This window comes from Oncorhynchus tshawytscha, linkage group LG22 (assembly GCF_018296145.1).
Source record: "Oncorhynchus tshawytscha isolate Ot180627B linkage group LG22, Otsh_v2.0, whole genome shotgun sequence".
NCBI lineage: Eukaryota > Metazoa > Chordata > Actinopteri > Salmoniformes > Salmonidae > Oncorhynchus > Oncorhynchus tshawytscha.
In genome coordinates this window covers 17954456-17972157 of record NC_056450.1, presented here as the reverse complement: position 1 = coordinate 17972157, position 17702 = coordinate 17954456, and the positions used below count along the sequence as shown (strand labels likewise).

Below are 17702 nucleotides of genomic sequence, written 5' to 3'. Positions count from 1 at the left end.
CTCAGGACAGACGGGAGACTCTGGCGGCTCAGGACAGACGGGAGACTCTGGCGGCTCAGGACAGACGGGAGACTCTGGCGGCTCAGGACTGACAGGAGACTCTAGCGGGATTCTGTAAGGCATTCCTCCTCCTCTTCTGAGGAGGAGAAGCGAGAAGGATCGGAGGACCAATGCGCAGCGTGGTAAGTGTCCATAACGTTTGTTTTAAGATATAAACTGAACACTATGAAAATACAAAACAATAAACAAAACCGAAACAGTACCATGTGGCAACAAACACACGCACGGAAAACAAACACCCACAACTCAAAAGTGAAACCCAGGCTACCTAAGTATGATTCTCAATCAGAGACAACTAACGTCACCTGCCTCTGATTGAGAACCATACTAGGCTGAACTCAAAACCCCAACATAGAAAAACACAACATAGAAAAACTGCCCACCCCAATTTACGCCCTGACCATACTAAATAAAGACAAAAGGTCAGAACGTGATAACTACTTTTTAAAACCGTGTCTATCTTTCTTTCCCAAACACAATTCGACACAATCACAATCACTTTTTGTATTGTAATAATATATATATATTTAACACAGGTTTAACACCTAACACACTTGTTAAACACATTTAACATAGGCCAGGCCCTGTTGTTACCTAATATCCCAGTGATAATGCCTTGCCTTATGCCTGGGAAGAAAACACTTTGCTCAACTTGCCATTGGCTCAACTTAACCCATGTTTAACAAACACAGCTACAAGGATGAACTTTCATGGTAGGTTTAGGACCTCCTGTTGAAGCTGATAGAGACCCCAACTGATGTACAGAACAATGTTAAAACGAGGCCTGTTTAATTAGGTTAAAATAGTCCCACTCTGATATGAAGAGCAATCAGTGAAAGCCAGATTATAGAGTCGGTCAGGACCTGTATGTTGTGTGCTCCGGGCTCCCCAGCCTGGCCAAATGCTCCATGGCCTCTTTCCCTCTATTATTTGTGTCTCCTCCTGTCGACCAATCTCTTACATAATCATCTGTTCACGTTAATCTCTTTCCCTTTCTCCCTAGGATTCTGGCTCCCCTATCCACTGCACTCTTTCCCCTGCAGCCTTCTCTAGTTTCCTTTCTTCTCCTTCACTGCTTTTATCTGACACGCCAACTGACTCTCTCACTCCTCTCCAGTCCTCCTGTCCTTGTCTTTCCTTCACTGTTGAGAGGTCATTACATTGGAATCCATGGCAAAATGTAACTTGCCTACCTAACATCCTCGTCAGCTGCTCCTGGCATACCACTGCTTCCCATTTCTACCTATTAGTCAAGCATTTTACTTTGTCTAATGTTCCCGGTGGGTTGTATAATCTAGCTGTGACCCTGTTACCCCTCTTAGTATGCTCCTGTCTTAAAGTTGAATATAGGGGATCATATATTGTGGCAAGTGCCACATACACTACAGTGCTATCAACCATAAAACCGCAGCTTTCATAGTTTGGGGTTAATGAGCTACTCCAGGTCACGGGTAAAGGGATGTCACTGTGGAAGGGTACAGAATGTTGCTATGACATGCTTAGCTCCAGTACAGGTACAGTCAACTGAGGAAATGTCAAATTTGCCCACTGGCAGAGGAGTGGGAGGCTTGATATTTGGCAGAGCCTTGAGTAGGTGGTAAAAGATCTCTGAGACTGGCCTAAATGGAGCAGCAGTGAAGCTCACGACCACGGTGTGACTGATGTAGGACTCTGCAGGGGTGAGAATGGAAGAAATAAGTTGTGGTTCACGTGGGCTGTGATGTCACAATGACCACGCTATGGATCTGGTACGCTGACCCTGCATGACCCACAGCGACAGGTGACACGTGGCCCGCCTATCTGTCCACTCAGGAGCAGGAGAGAATACAGAGAGGCTGTGACTTCCTGCTTTTATTTTAAGAAAAGCTTGTACAAATAGGCTGCTCCCACAGAGACAAATAATTGGCGTGACATCTTGGGGGCAATTGCATGAGGAGCATTCTGCATTTTAATGCCAACCCTCCACAGGAAAAACTGAGTTATACACGCCAACAGGCACACTCTCAGGACTGTGTTTAGAGAAACACTAACTCGAGTCAGGACTGAACTCAAAATAATGGGTAGTAGGCTGGAATCAACGTTTCAGATTTACAGGAATATATTTGGACTAATAATTGAAAAAGAAAATATTTGGCTGTTCATTTTTCACACAAAGCCGACAAACTGGTCTAACATTTAAGTGTACACCGTACTAGCTTCAGTATCGTTTGTCAACCCTGAAAACAAATTGCAAATCTGTAGACAAACATGATTCGACAAATCTCTATATTGCCTGGAAAATTCTGACAGCATGTAGATTTTCCAGGTGACAGTACAACCTGCAGCCATGAGAATGGAGCCATGTATATTTCATCACAATAAAAACATTCTCAACTATCAAAACTGGCATGGCAAGCTCCTCGCGTCTGTTGTAAATCTCAGTGCTTCACATCTAGCTGAATCAAGGCTCTGATGTACATTTTAAAACATGACAACCATGGAACTATAATTGAGTGTTGGGTTAGCTATTAAAGAAAAACCGAGCAACAGTGTTATCATATTTCCAGGATAGAGTGATAAATATCTATATGTCTTACTGTGGACTGATGAACATCAAGGCTTTTAGAGATACTTTTGTAACCCTTTCCAGCTTTATGCAAGTCAACAATTCTTAATCTTAGGTCTTCTGAGATCTCTTTTGTTCGAGGCATGGTTCACATCAGGTAATGCTTCTTGTGAATAGCAAACTCACATTTTGTGAGTGTTTTTTATATTGCAGGGCAGCCCTAACCAACATCTCCAATCTCGTCTCATTGATTGGACTCTGGGTTAGCTGACTCCTGACTCCAATTAGCTTTTGGAGAAGTCATTAGCTTAGGGGTTCACATACTTTTTCCAACCTACACTGTGAATGTTTAAATTAAGTATTCAATATAGACAAGAAAATTACAATAATTTGTGTTATTAGTTGAAGCACACTATGTTTGTCTATTGTTGTGATTTAGAGGAAGATCCAATCACATTTTTTTAACCAATTTAGGTAGAAATCAAGGTAATTCCAAAGGGTTCACATACTTTTTCTTGCAACTGTATGCCTAGTGTGGGTGCCCATACGGAAAAGTAATAAATGGCAATAGATATATTACTTAAAGATATATTACTTATATGGGCCTATATTGTATGGTGGAAACATATGTGCCCATATATGCTTATACAGTGCCTTCGGAAAGTATTCAGAACCCTTGACTTTTTCCACATTTTGTTACTGCTTATTCTAAAATGGATCTATTTTTTTTATCCTCCTCAGCAAACTACACACAATACTCCATAATCACAAAGTGAAAAAAAACAAATACCTTATTTACATAAGTATGCAGACCATTTTTCTATGAAACTCGAAATTGAGCTCAGGTGCATCCTTTTTCCGTTGATCATCCTTGAGATGTTAATACAACTTGATTGGAGTCCACCTGTGGTAAATTCAATAGATTGGACATGATTTGGAAAGGCACACACCTGCCTATATAAGGTCGCACAGTTGACAATGCATGTCAGAGCAAAAAACAAGGCATGAGGTCGAAGGAATTGTCCGTAGAGCTCCAAGACAGAATTGTGTCGAGGCACAGATCTGGGGAAGGGTACCAACATGTTTCTGCAGCATTGAAAGTGGTCTAAGGCACTGCATCGCAGTACTAGCTGTGCCAACAGAGATTCTGGGTTTGAGCCCAGGCTCTGTCGCAGCCGGCCGCGACCGGGAGGTCCATGGGGCGACGCGCAATTGTCCCAGCATTGTCTGGGTTAGGGAGGGTTTGGCCGGCAGGGATATCCTTGTCTCATCGCGCACTAGCGACTCCTGTGGCGGGCCAGGCGCAGTGCACGCTGACCAGGTCGCCAGGTGTACTGTGTTTCCTCCGACACATTGGTGCGTCTGGCTTCCGGGTTGGATGTGCATTGTGTCAAGAAGCAGTGTGGTTAGGTTGGGTTGTGTTTCGGAGGACGCGTGGCTCTCGACCTTCGCCTCTCCTGAGTCCGTACGGGAGTTGCAGCGATGAGACAAGACTGTAACTACTACCAATTGGATACCGCGAAATTGGGGAGAAAAAAAGGGGTAAAAAAAAAAGAAAGTCCCCAAGAACACTGTGGCCTCTAACATTCTTTAACTGAAGAAGATTGGAACCACCAAGACTCTTCTAGAACTGAACAATCGGGGGAGAAGGACCTTGGTCAGGGAGGTGACCAAGAACCCGATGGTCAGGACCTGTATGTTGTGTGCTCCGATGATCAATCAGGCCTTTATGGTAGAGTAGCCAGACGGAAGACACTTCTCAGTAAAAGGTACTTGACAGCCCACTAGGAGTTTGCCAAAAGGCACCTAAAGACTCTCAGACCATGAGAAACAAGATTCTCTGGTCTGATGAAACCAAGGTCGAACACTTTGGCCTGAATGCCAAGCGTAACAACTGGAGGAAACCTGGCACCATCCCTACGGTGAAGCATGGTGGTGGCAGCATCATGCTGGGGGGATGCTTTTCAGCGACAGGGACTGGGAGACTAGTCAGGATCGAGGGAAAGATGAACGGAGCAAAGTACATAGAGATCCTTGACGAAAACCTGCTCCAGAGTGCTCAGGACCTCAGTCTGGGGCAAAGGTTCACCTTCCAACAGGACAACAACCCTAAGCAAACAGCCTAGACAACGCAGGAGTGGCTTTGGGACAAGTCTCTGAATATCCTTGGTTGGCCCAGCCAGACTCCGGACTTTAACCCAATCGAACATCTCTGGAGAGACCTGAAATATTTTGTTTTTCACAATACATGTTAACACTATGTGTTAACATGTACACTCACCGGCCAGTTTATTAGGTACACCTTTCTAGTACGGGGTCGGACCCCCCTTTGCCTCCAGAACAGAATGAATTATTCTGGGCATTCTTCAAGGTGTCAGAAACGTTCCACAGGGATGTTGGTTCATGCTGACATGATGGCATCATGCATTTGCTGCAGATTGGATGGTGGTACATTCATTCTGTGAACAGCCCATTCCATCTCATCCCAAAGATGCTCTAAATCCCAGGATGGCAGCTTCTCAATTTGGCCATTTTACTGTTTTATGCCATTCCTACTTGTCCCTTTGTTGCAATCGGGAAGTGCTATTGATGGCATCTGTGGGGTGAAAGCAACAAATAGAAGACAAGGGGCACATAGAACAGTTTGGGGTTGGGGTAAATTCATGCAATTCATGAATTTATTTAATAAAGTAAATAAACGTTTCACATCATTAAAAAAAATCAGATTCAGTTTAATAAGAACTTTGACTCATTGCCCACCTCACTCCCATAGTTTTGTCTAATTGCCCCTATCACACCCGTGTGTCAATCTAAGTAACATAATAAAATAAATCCACGCCAAAATCTGCCAGTTTAAGCTAGAGATATCTTGTTTTTGCATGGGTTGCATCTCAATTCGACTCATCCGTCGATGTCGGCCTAGGCTGTAGGCTGTATAAGGGCTATTTTACCAAGACGGAGAGTGATGGAGTGCTGCATCAGATGACCTGGCCTCCACAATCCACCGACCCTAACCAAATTGAAGTGGTTTGGTATGAGTTGGACCGCAGAGTGAGGGAAAAGCACCCAACAAGTACTCAGCATATGTGGGAAATCCTTCAAGATTGTTGGAAAAGCCTTCCAGGTGAAGCTGGTTGAGAATGCCAAGAGTGTGCAAAGCTGTCATCGAAGTAAAGGTTGGCTATTTGAAGAATTTAAAATATGCTAAAATATTTTGGGATTTGTTTAACAATTATTTGCTTACTACAGTAAATTATGCCATGTGTTATTTCATAGTTTTGATGTTTTCACTATTATTCTACATCTAGAAAGAAGTAGAAATAGAGAAAAACCCTTGAATGAGAAGGTGTTCTAAAACTTTTGACCGATAGTGTACGTATATATATTTAGTACTGTGCAAAAGTTTTAGGTAGGGGTGAAAAAATGCTGTAAAGTAAGAATGCCTTCAAAAATAGACATGTTAATGCATTATATTTATCAATTAACTAAATGCAAAGTGAGTGAACAGAAGAAACATCTAAATCAAATCCATATTTGGTGTGACCACACTGCCTTCAAAACAGCATCAATTCTTGTAGGTACACTTGCACAAAGTCAGGGATTTTGCAGGCATAGTCAGGTGTATGATTAAACAATTATTCCAAACATCAATTCAATGTGTAGGTTGAAACACAATCATTAACTGAAACAGAAACAGCTGTGTAGGAGGAATAAAACTGGTTGAGGAACAGCCAAACTCAGCTAACAAGGTGATTTTGCTGAAGACAGTTTACTGTCAAAAGTCATACACCATGGCAAGACTGAGCCCAGCAACAAGACACAAGGTAGTTATACTGCGGCAGACATTTCAAGGCAAACAGGGGTTTCCATATATGTGCTGTCAAAGCTCTTTTGAAGATGCACAAAGAAACGGGCAGCATTGAGGACCGTAGACGCAGTGGTCGGCCAAGATGAAAGACACATCGTGCTTACTTCCCTTCACAATCAGAAGATGTCCAGCAGTGCCATCAGCTCAGAATTGGCAAAAAGGAGTGGGACCCTGGTATACCCATCTACTGTCTGGAGAAGTCTGGTCAGATGTGGCCTTCATGGAAGACTTGTGGCCAAAAAGCCATACCTCCAACTTGGAAACAAGGCCAAGCGACTCAACTATGCACTAAAACACAGGAACTGGGTGCAGAAAAATGGCAGTAGGTGCGCTGGACGGATGAGTCATAATATTTGAAATATTTGGCTGTAGCAGAAGACAGTTTGTTTGCCGAAGGGCTGGAGGGCGGTACACGAATGAGTGTCTGCAGGCAACAGTGAAGCATTGTGAAGGTTCCTTGCAAGTTTGGGGCTGCATTTCTGCAAATTGAGTTGGGGATTTGGTCAGAATGAATGGTCTCCTCAATGCTGAGAAGTACAGGCAGATGCTTATCCATCATGCAATACCATCAGGGAGGCATCTGATTTATCCCAAATGTATTCTGCAGCATGACAATGACCCCAAGCATATAGTGAAAGTCCTTAAGAACTACTTTCAGTGTAAAGAAGAACAAAGAGTCCTGGAAGTGATGGTATGGCCCCCACAGAGCCCTGATCTCAACATCATTGAGTCTAATCGGGGATTACATGAAGAGAGAGAAGCACATGAGGCTGCCTAAATCTGCAGAAGAACTGTGGTTAGTTCTCCAAGATGTTTGGGCCAGCCTACCATCTGAGTTCCTTCAAAAAGTGTACCTAGAAGAATTTATGCTGTTTTGAAGACAAATCTTGGTCACACCAAATATTTCTTCTGTTCACTCACTTTGCATGTTGTTAAATGATAAATATAAACTGTTAACATGTCCATTTTTGAAAGCATTCTTACTTTACAGCATTTTTCCACACCTGCCTAAAGCTTTTGCACAGCACTGTATTTCCTGAGATTTCTTTTTTAACCAAGGGGTTAAATATGTGTCCATTTAAAAAAATACATTTTCTGAGCTTTCTTATATTTCCTTGATATATGATAGACTCTTCAAAGCCTTATTCCTTATGCTGTATTTTGGACTGTCTTTTTTTGCCATTTATGAATGTGTTATTCAATGTGATTCTATGGACTATAGTAGTAAAGGCCAAATTCAATATTTTATCAATCATAAAACATACAATTAAAATTAGGCCTAAAAGGGTCCTAAAATTCAAAATCAAGTAGCTAAATGATGTATGGTATGACCATCTTAAAATAATTCCATGTGTTAGCTTAGTAGAATTGTGTTGCCATTGTAAACAAGTGCAGCATTTTTTCCAGTTCAAAATAGTTTAACTAAATTCTTTACTCATCAGATTGTGCTGCTTTCCCCTCTTCTTGTAATAATTGCTGAATGAGTCTGTGAATTTTTTGGGTTGTGCCCAATGCTGGAATTGCAATGAATTACTGTACTTCCTTACCCATCCATGAATGTAATTATGCTGAACTGCAAAGATTTATGTACAATTACTGAGCAAATGTGTTAGTAAGGCCTGGCAAGAAAAACACAATGACTCATTTACTTTGCAAATACCTGAGTCTACCAAAGTATGACTATATTTTGACATACACAGGCTGTTGGCACTAAACTAATTAGCCAAGGTCTGCTTGTCTCTTGATAGGCATGTCAGGACCGCACTGGCTCCAGACAGCAGTACAACTCCTACTGGAAGGAGAGCTTCCTGGAATCAGTGCAAAAAACGATTTCTCTATTTCCTTTCACAATGTCTCACTCAAATGCGTTGAGTTTTGTGCTCAACGTAAGGTCTTTATAAAGCAGCCTAGCAGTCTTGCTTCCGTGTGTGAACCATTGTGATAACTGTAGGTGATTTACCACTAAGGTTAGTTCATCTTTAGTCAGTATTTGGAGGTAGGTAGCCGACAGTAGCACACTGCTAATGATGTCATACACTGCGGCATATAACAATTTAATTCCACATGAATTGTGGATGTGTGTCATGCCAGTGTTCAGTGAACCAGTGCCACAGCAGTCAGAGGAGAAACAGTATCTGCTAACAGATAAACAGCACAGCCTTGGATAAAAAATCAATACGCTCCTTTGCAAAGCCAACTACCTATTTGTATATCCACTACAATAGATTGTGAAAGGGAATTGGTCTATCTCACAAGTCCAAGGTATCAAAAGCAGGGTTTCTGCACATGCCCCAGTGCACACAAATTGGGAAAATAAAGAAGTGGAGAGAAATGGGGAAGACAAGTCTGATTACCCGATATCTTGTCAATTGTCAACCATTTTTTTGTTTCCCATCCAATCAGCACAGAGCTTGCTGATCACTGTGCAATGCTGTTTGCACTAGATGCTGAAAACTTACAGAGCACTGTCTCTCCCTCCCTCCCTCCCAACCCTACTCTGTAATCCTTGAAGCACTTTGAAATGTTAACTGCATTACTGTACAGCAGAGATGGGCAGCTGGGGGCCCACATTCTGTAGGCTGTGGATAAATACCCCCCCCAATAAAAAACAACAACATTTGTTGAGTTTTTAGGAACTCAGTCAGGGTCTCAACTTACTGTTGAGAGAAAGAATAGTACATTACACAAGGTGCAATTTGAAATGTGGTTGTGTATCAGCAGTTTTTCTCTTGTTATGTCAGTCACTGGCAGTCACTCAATTATCCCATGTCAGCTAAAACATTTTGGATTGGTAAATTAGTATAGACAGCTATCTAAACTTAATCATGGTTGAATTACCGACTGGGGGCACCCCATTGATTTTGTGAGTCACTCTCACTCAGATATCATATTAAAAACTGCAAACATTTCTCTCCACTTTATGGCAAGAAATGTATGACATTATTTTGCTTATGGTCCCCAAAAGGCTAGAGCCTTCAGATTTTCTGTGCCCCCCCCCATCAAAGTTGCCCATCCCAGGCTGTACATCTACATTTTCTGGACTCAAGCAGAGACTATGTAGCAATAACCAGATCTGTGACCAGAGACATGATGTGGCTGACACAATCATGCATCCTGCTACAGCTGTGCTTGTGTCTGTCTACCTCTCCACCTCTCTGCAACAATTCTTCTTCAGCTAAGCTGAAAGGGAGAATTAATTGTGTGTCTTTGTAAGGGACGTGACAAAACATTGTCTAATCACCCTTTAGTTTATACCTCACCGATTGGCTGCTACTTTGGTCAATTTACATATTTACCCTCAGACTAGATGCCAAGATGTTAGTCATGGTCTTATCAAATCAAGCATCCTTAATGGTCCGCCGATGGGGCATTTATCAGGAGAGGATAGATCGTCGTTGTTTGTCAGTTCAATTTCAAACTGGGAATTAATCACACTGCAGGCGAATGGTGGAAGCTAACACTGTCCAACCGTGTGTGTCAGGATTTGGATTGTGTCAGGATTCATAAATAAAGTTAAAATCGTAGAAAATTCAATCACATAAAGAACCATGAGATAGTATTTCACCGACACAGTATTTTTTACATTGCATTCCCCAGGGTTACAAAAAAGCAAGATGCCTGACAAAAAACACAAACTACCTGCTTATACAAGTAAAGAAGTATTTGTATACAGGCCATTGGAAGGTAAAGTTTATAGACTTAGAATAGAAGGCAAATAAAAAGTTATTCTGGTAAAAAGAATGGCCCATTGTGTAAGGGAGTGCGTAACTGGCGGCAGGGAAGTCAGGTGCAGGAGAGCAAACTGGGTAATCAAGAGAGCAGTTTCATTCATAAAACCACCGGAAGCCAGAACAACAAACAAATGGGTACAAAACCCGTTGCGCACTAGAGAAAACGTGCACATGCACTTACAATAATAAATCCCACACGAAGACATGGGGGGGAACAGAGGGTTAAATATACAACAGGAGGGAATTGAAACCAGGTGTGAGGAAAAACAAGACAAAACACATGGAAAATGAAAAGTGGATCGATGATGGCTTGAAGACCGGTGACGCCGAGCGCCGAGCGCCGCCCGAACAAGGAGAGGACCCGACTTCGGCGGAAGTCGTGACACATAGAGACGGTCATTGAGTTGGAAACAACAACAAATGTTTGTATGACTAGGGTTAGCGTTGAGGCTAGTGTTAGGGTTGAACGTGGATGTGGACATGAAGCTAGGGTTAGAGTTATGGTTGAGGGTTAGGGTGGAATCGGGATGTGGAAATGAAGCTAGGATTAGGGCTAAGGCAAGCCTGCTGTTGCTCTTTGAAATTAGCCATTTAAATGATCACCACATAATCAAATCAATATTTCATCAATTGAAGCCCTTCATCTCGCAAAGTCTATATTTGCTGCTGCTTCTAGGAGAAATTACATTATTGCTGAGCTATACACTATATGTACAAAGGTATGTGGACACCCCTTGCAATTAGTGGATTTGGCTATTTCAGCCACACCCATTGCTGACAGGTGTATAAAATCAAGCACACAGCCATGCAGTCTCCTTCTACAAACATTGTCATTCTGAAGAGCTCAGTGACTTTCAACGTGGCACCATCATAGGATGCCACCTTTCCAACAAGTGAGTTTGTAAAATTTCTGCCCTGCTAGAGCTGTCCCAGTCAACTGTAAGTGCTGTTATAGTGAAGTGGAAATGTCTAGGACCAAGAACAGCTCAGCAGCAAAGTGGTAGGCCACACAAGCTCATAGAACGGGACCTGCGAGTGCTGAAGCGTGTAAAAATAGTCTGTCCTCGGTTACAACACTCACTACCGAGTTCCAAACGGCGCTGGAAGCAACGTCAGCACAAGAACTGTTCATCGGGAGCTTCATGAAATGGGTTTCCATGACCAAGCAGCCGCACACACGCATATGATCACCATGAGCAATGCCAAGCGTCGACTGGAGTGGTGTAAAGCTCATCACCATTGGCCTCCGGAGCAGTGGAAATGCGTTATCTGGAGTGAGGAATCACGCTTCACCATCTGGCAATCCGATGGACGAATCTGGGTTTGGCACTTTCTTTTACATTTAAAATGTTTTATTTCACCTTTATTTAACCAGGTAGGCTAGTTGAGAACAAGTTCTCATTTGCAACTGCGACCTGGCAAAGATAAAGCATAGCAGTTCGACACATACAACAACACAGAGTTACACATGGAATAAACAAAACATACAGTCAATAATAAATACAGTAGAAAAATCTATATACAGCATGTGCAAATGAGGTAGGATAAAAGAAGGCAATAAATAGGCCATTGTGGCAAAGTAATTACAATATAGCAATTAAATACTGGAATGGTAGATGTGCAGAAGATGAATGTTGCAAGTTGAGATACTGGGGTACAAAGGAGCAAGATAAATAAATAAATAAATAAATAAAAACAGTATAGGGAAGAGGTAGATTGGATGGGCTGTTTACAGATGAGCTATGTATTTTATGGTAATGCAACATGATGAAAGTGGTTAGACCAGGGCAAATACCGTTTATGATTTTTTTTAATGGATATGTGACTTGAGGATGGTATTAAAGAACTAGTAGTAATAAAAATAAAACATGGTTTCTCTCTCTCTCTCTCTCTCTCTCTGTCTCTCTCTCTCTCTCTCTCTCTCTCTCTCTCTCTCTCTCTCTCTCTCTCTCTCTCTCTCTCTCTCTCTCTCTCTCTCTCTCTCTCTCTCTGGTCCCCACAAGGATAATAAAACCAAACACACACACATGCACACACTTCATAGTGTGCTTTTGCTAAAATAAACACCCTCACTAGGCAGATTATTTTAATCTAAGGGTCATACCTTCTATTCACATTATAAATTGAGAATGCTCAGAAAATGACATCCACCTCACTATATTTTATGTTGTTGTACAAGCTAAGTAAACATATATGCAGTATTTTGTTTCACGATTGATTACCATGACTGTCGTGTCAAATGCAGATTCTTGTTGTAAAGGACAGCTTGCTATTAATTGAGCTGAGAGTGATTCTTGAAATGCTCTGTTTCAGGGCCCTGTGTTGCCCACTGCCCTCACCCCCACCTCTAATCCTATGTCTGCACGGACCAAACGACCAGCGCAGCAGCAGCATCACCAACTGCCACAGAACTGCATCTCCAATGCAAACGTCAATGAGCCTCTGTGCTGCATTTACCACCGTGAACCGGCGAGCTCCAATTTAGCGTCGTTTATCCTTCGACACGCAGTGGGGCAATACGGTGGGCACCAGAAAACATTGTTGATTCGATTCGAATGAGAAGGACCGCCAATCTAACCTGCGTGATATTTTAGACCAGTACCGTTTTCCTTCTCATCACTCATATTGCAGATAAAACGGAATTACAGAATATCAAATGTTGTGCGACCGACACCCATCTAACAGTCAACGATGAAATAAGGTAGGCTATTGAATGTTTGGCCGACTCTGTGAGGAATGTTGAGAGATATCCGAATTGTGTTACAATTTTGCAGTCGAGATACAGGGATAGGCTGACAGACTGCGGGTGATCTCATGTTAAATTAAGTTGGCTACATTTCACATAACTTTACGTACGGTGATCGAATAATGTATGTAACAATAATATATGTACAATAAAGTAGCCTATGGATATTTGCACGTCTCTACAGTATGTGCAGTTAATTAGTATTGTAGCTAATACCATCCAATTTAACAGTGACGTTTTGATTATTGATATTGGACAAAGTATAATTAAGCAATAAGGCCCGAGGGGTTGTGGTATACGGCCAATAAATCACAGCTCTGGGCTGTTTTTAGTCACAACACAATGCAGAATGCCTGGATACAGCGCTTAGCCGTGGTATATTGGCCATATACCACAACCCCCGAGGTGCTTTATTGCTATTATAAACTGGTTACCAACATAATTAGAACAGTAAAAGTATTGTTTAGCCATTCCCCTGGTATACGCCTTTGAGCCAATCAACATTCAGGGCTCAAACCACCTGTTTTATAATGCGCATTAATAGAGGTGATTGAGACTTGGATGGTGATGGTATTCACCTTAATTTAAATGTATGGTGCTTGTACTGTATAGTGTATATACCACACCATCTTGTCAAACTCAAGAGCATAATTTACTCAGGCAAATCAATAGAATGTCCACATTTGTGTGGATATAGGGAATGTATCCCTATGTACCCAGAAGTTTTCCCTGATGTCAGTTTGTCTCTAAGCCTATAGCCTGTTCATTATGCTATAATTTCCCCTAATTACTGTCAGGTAATCCAAATCCTCAAAAGCAATGTAAATAGGTTCAGTAACACTCCAATTGATTGAGTAGTTGAAAAATTGGTTCTGTTTTTATAAGAGACAAATCCTTGCACTCCAGCTCAATTATCTGAGGTTTACTGTTATTGACATTTTGCAAATGGAATAACACAAAAGCTTTCGGGCAAATCCCAATTGTGGGTGAAGCATGGCATAACATTTGAGAAACATACTGTAGCCTGTATGAGATCTAACACGACAACACACAGACCTATTGAGACAGTATAGAAGGACTGCAGGACAGCCTTCCCCTTGGTAGATGTCTTAATGTAATCTGGCTCACTCACCTCAGTCAGAGGAGGCCAGGGGAAGTCAGGGTAGATCGATGGGATGGGTTTGCGTTGGTCGAGGCCTGAGCCGTTGTTGTTGCCCGACAGGACTTCCCGAATTAAAAGCCCATTTTGTCATTGGAAGAATTAATAATAAGTCATCCACAAATCGAGTCGGCAACAAATCCTCACAGAGCATATTGAGGGATGTCACAGTGTGGCAGCTTGGTGGTGCGCTACTCTGATGCCCACCACAGCTGCTGCTGCAGGCAGGCCTTCAGTGAGCTCTGGGCAGCTGTGCAGAGGTGTAGGCAGAAATTCCTGGGTGGCTGGGAATGAGTAAAAGTTACTGGGCCAACCATTTCCAGCAAAAATACAGCAAACATACCCAGACATATTAAAGTGAAAATTTGTGTGATCACATTGCATCATTTAACACATAACACAAGATAACTGTGACTAAGAAACACCACAATTTCTCCTTGGCAAACAGCCGTTACTAGGCCGGTTGTAAAGTAGCAACTACACAAGTTACAACTGCTTACAACAACACCGCTGACAAAACAGGAAGACTGTAAACAAACATAATGAAATACACATCATAGGTGGGGAAGCAGCTCAGCCCCAGCTAGAGGAACATTGTTTAGGAGGATCTGGGGAAAAAATGTGCCTTTTATAAACACATTTTATGCAATTCTATGACACTTTACATTTCTGGAGATATTATCAGAATCTTTAATAATAGGCTATATGCATACTTCAAAAATGAAACTGTAGACCTACTCTGCCGACACTGACAACCTGAGATCAATAAAAACAACCTTGTCTTGAATGCAACCATGCAATCTAGGCCTACGAAAAGGGGAAATAAATATTGTACAATATTATTTGTATTTTTTATTTTTATTTTAGTATTTTTCTCCCCAATTTCAATCTTGTCTCATCGCTGCAACTCCTCAACTGGCTCGGGAGGCAAAGGTCGGGTCATGCATCCTCCAAAACCTGATCCGCCTAACCACGCTTCGTAATGTGTCGGAGGAAACACTGTTCAACTGATGACCAAGGTCAACCTGCAGGCATCCAGCCCACCACAAGGAGTCGCTAGAGCGTGATGAGCCAAGTAAATTCCCCCCCGGCTAAACCCTCCCCTAACCCAGAACGACACGGGGCCAATTGTGCGCCACTCTATGGGACTCCCGATCAAGACTGGTTGTGATACAGCCCGGGATCAAACCCGGTTCTATAGTGACGCCGCTAGCACTGCAGTGCCTTAGACCACTGTGCCACTCGGGAGGCCCAAAATATTTCATTTAAAAAATGTTGTTACATATTTTAAGCCAGCCTGATTGCGTGGGCCAGTGTTCAATTTGGCAAGGCCCTGCCGTGGCGTCACCTCTGCAGCTGTGAACTGTGATAGCCCTGCGACTGCTAAGCGGATGTCCGCTCTATGACATTTCAGAAGGAATCGCTGCTTATGCATGTTTTAACCCTGTGAAATATTGCTGCCATCCTCGCAGATTTATGTTTGAATAAATTGTTGTGTTGAATTTGCTGTGAATAGGTCATAGCATGTCTGTATGTTAGACATTTTCTGTAAAAATGCTATCTAAATTACTTAAACATAAATAAAAAATGTGCTGAACATTTCCATTCAAATTCTATACCTGCGGGTTCAGGCAAATGTAACATACAAGCTCCCCCCACCATGCACATACAGTACAATACTGTACGTTGAGGAGCCACTGGAGGTTTGAAAGCTTCTACTCCATCAGGCTGAAGTGACTAATTAAAACACCCCTCTCTGCTGAAGGTTCTCTCTCTGCTTAGTCACTGGGTTGCCAATGTTCTACAGTATCTACTGACAGCAGGGCATCAACAACAATGATGCTACTGCTAGTGAGCTTTAACTAAGGAAAATGGAGCTAACTTAAGTCCAGAATGGTAGTTGTTTTGCAAGCAGTTGTCTTAGTCAAGCTGAGTACAGCGAAACACAGTCATTCCATACCATGACTTTAGAGAACAATGTTTTATTAGTAATTGCTCGAAGTGACAATATTTTCTTCTGCGATATGAGATCCATGGGCTTTGTTTTGACTCTCTCCCTTTCCATGGTTATAGAGTGTTCATTGTAAGATGCATTTAATCAGGTTTCAAGAGCCTCAGTGGCGTGTAACCTCTGATTGGCCATTATGTAGAAATGGCAAGACATCTCAGTAAGGACACTATACAATAATGAATAATAATTGATGACATTTCTATAGTTCTTTTCATAGAATCTCAAAGCGCTTCGTGAGCAAAACATCTAAAGCAATAGGCCTATATCATGACAGGTCAACCAACAGAGGCTTAGTCTTTGGAAGCTGCATCCTCTGAAGATAGAGGGTCAGTTCATGACTTGAGCGAAGGGAGCTGGACAGGGGATGGTAGATGATGGTGATGGAGTCTGCTGATGATCTTGTAGAGTCTTATAGCCACTGGACTTCTCCTCTTCCACTCTGTGTAGCAGCCACTTGGGTGGTTCCTCAGCAGCACCAGAAAGCTCACCACACAAAGTTTACCATAGTAGCCAGTCGTCCTCATTATGAGCCCTCTGCCTCGGCATTGCTGTATTCCTCTATATCCCATTCCTCTCACGCTTCAGGCGACTCCTCAAATTATGTTCTCAAAAGATCTGGAATTGGCAGATGAAACTAAATAGATGGTACTGTGTCCAGATGCATTTTTTTTAACTAGCTAGCCAAGCCACAAAGTGTTAACCTGTCAGTCAATCTGCAAATTCGTGGCTCAAAAACGGCAGATATATGCAATAACAACCAGATGTTATCAAAACAAAAGAGCTGATTAAAACAACAACAATTGCAAACACCTAAAAATAACTAAATATGTACACATTTACAGGAGCTCTGTGCTTAGGCTGCTACCAGGGCGCTATGGCAACTGGTTGATGTACCAGGATTTCATCACATTTGAAGAGAAGAGACAAAAACATTGCTGAGATGGACTATTGCTATCAATTTTCCAAGATGAACAGCCAAGTAAAGTCAGTCAATGGTAAGGTGAAAAACACTTGTGTAAACAAATTATGCATGAAAAGATGGCTTGGCTGATTTATGTTCCACTGTGCTGCTCATAGGGGGAGGAGGAAAACAGAATATGAATAATTGACATTCACCAACCTCAGTCTCACCAATGCAAAGACTAAGTCCCAGTTGCATAAAACATCTTAAGTTAATTTCCCCCTCATCTTTTCCCTTAAAGGTTCCTTAATTTTTCCTCCCATGTGGCACAGCGCTTGAGGCATCACTACAGACCTCGGTTCGATCCCAGGCTGTGCCATAACTGGCTGTGACCGGGAGTCTCACAATTGGCCCCGTGTCATTCGGGTTAGAACAGGTATTTTTTACTTGGCTCATCACACTCTAGCGACTCCTTGTGGCGGCCGGGCGCCTGCAGGCTGACTTCGGTCAACAGTTGAAGGGTATTTCCTCCGACACATTGGTGCAGCTGGCTTCTGTGTTAAGCGGACGGGTGTTAAGGAGCGCGGACTGGTGGGTCATGTTTCAGAGGATGCATGACTCGACCTTCACCTTTCCAGAGCCCGTTGGGGAGTTGCAGAAAGTAGGAATAGAAACAAATTG

The 17702-nt window shown here is 42.4% G+C and overlaps 1 protein-coding gene across 1 annotated transcript in view; it reads left to right on the top strand.

The window, feature by feature from the left end:
• Nucleotides 1-12694: 12694 nt before the first annotated feature.
• Nucleotides 12695-17702, top strand: part of LOC112221534 (disks large-associated protein 4) — a 144706-nt gene continuing 139698 nt past the window's right edge. Inside the window, exon 1 of the mRNA XM_042304366.1 lies at nt 12695-12905. The gene's annotated coding sequence lies outside the window, so the exon portion shown is untranslated. The remainder of the gene's footprint in view (nt 12906-17702) is intronic.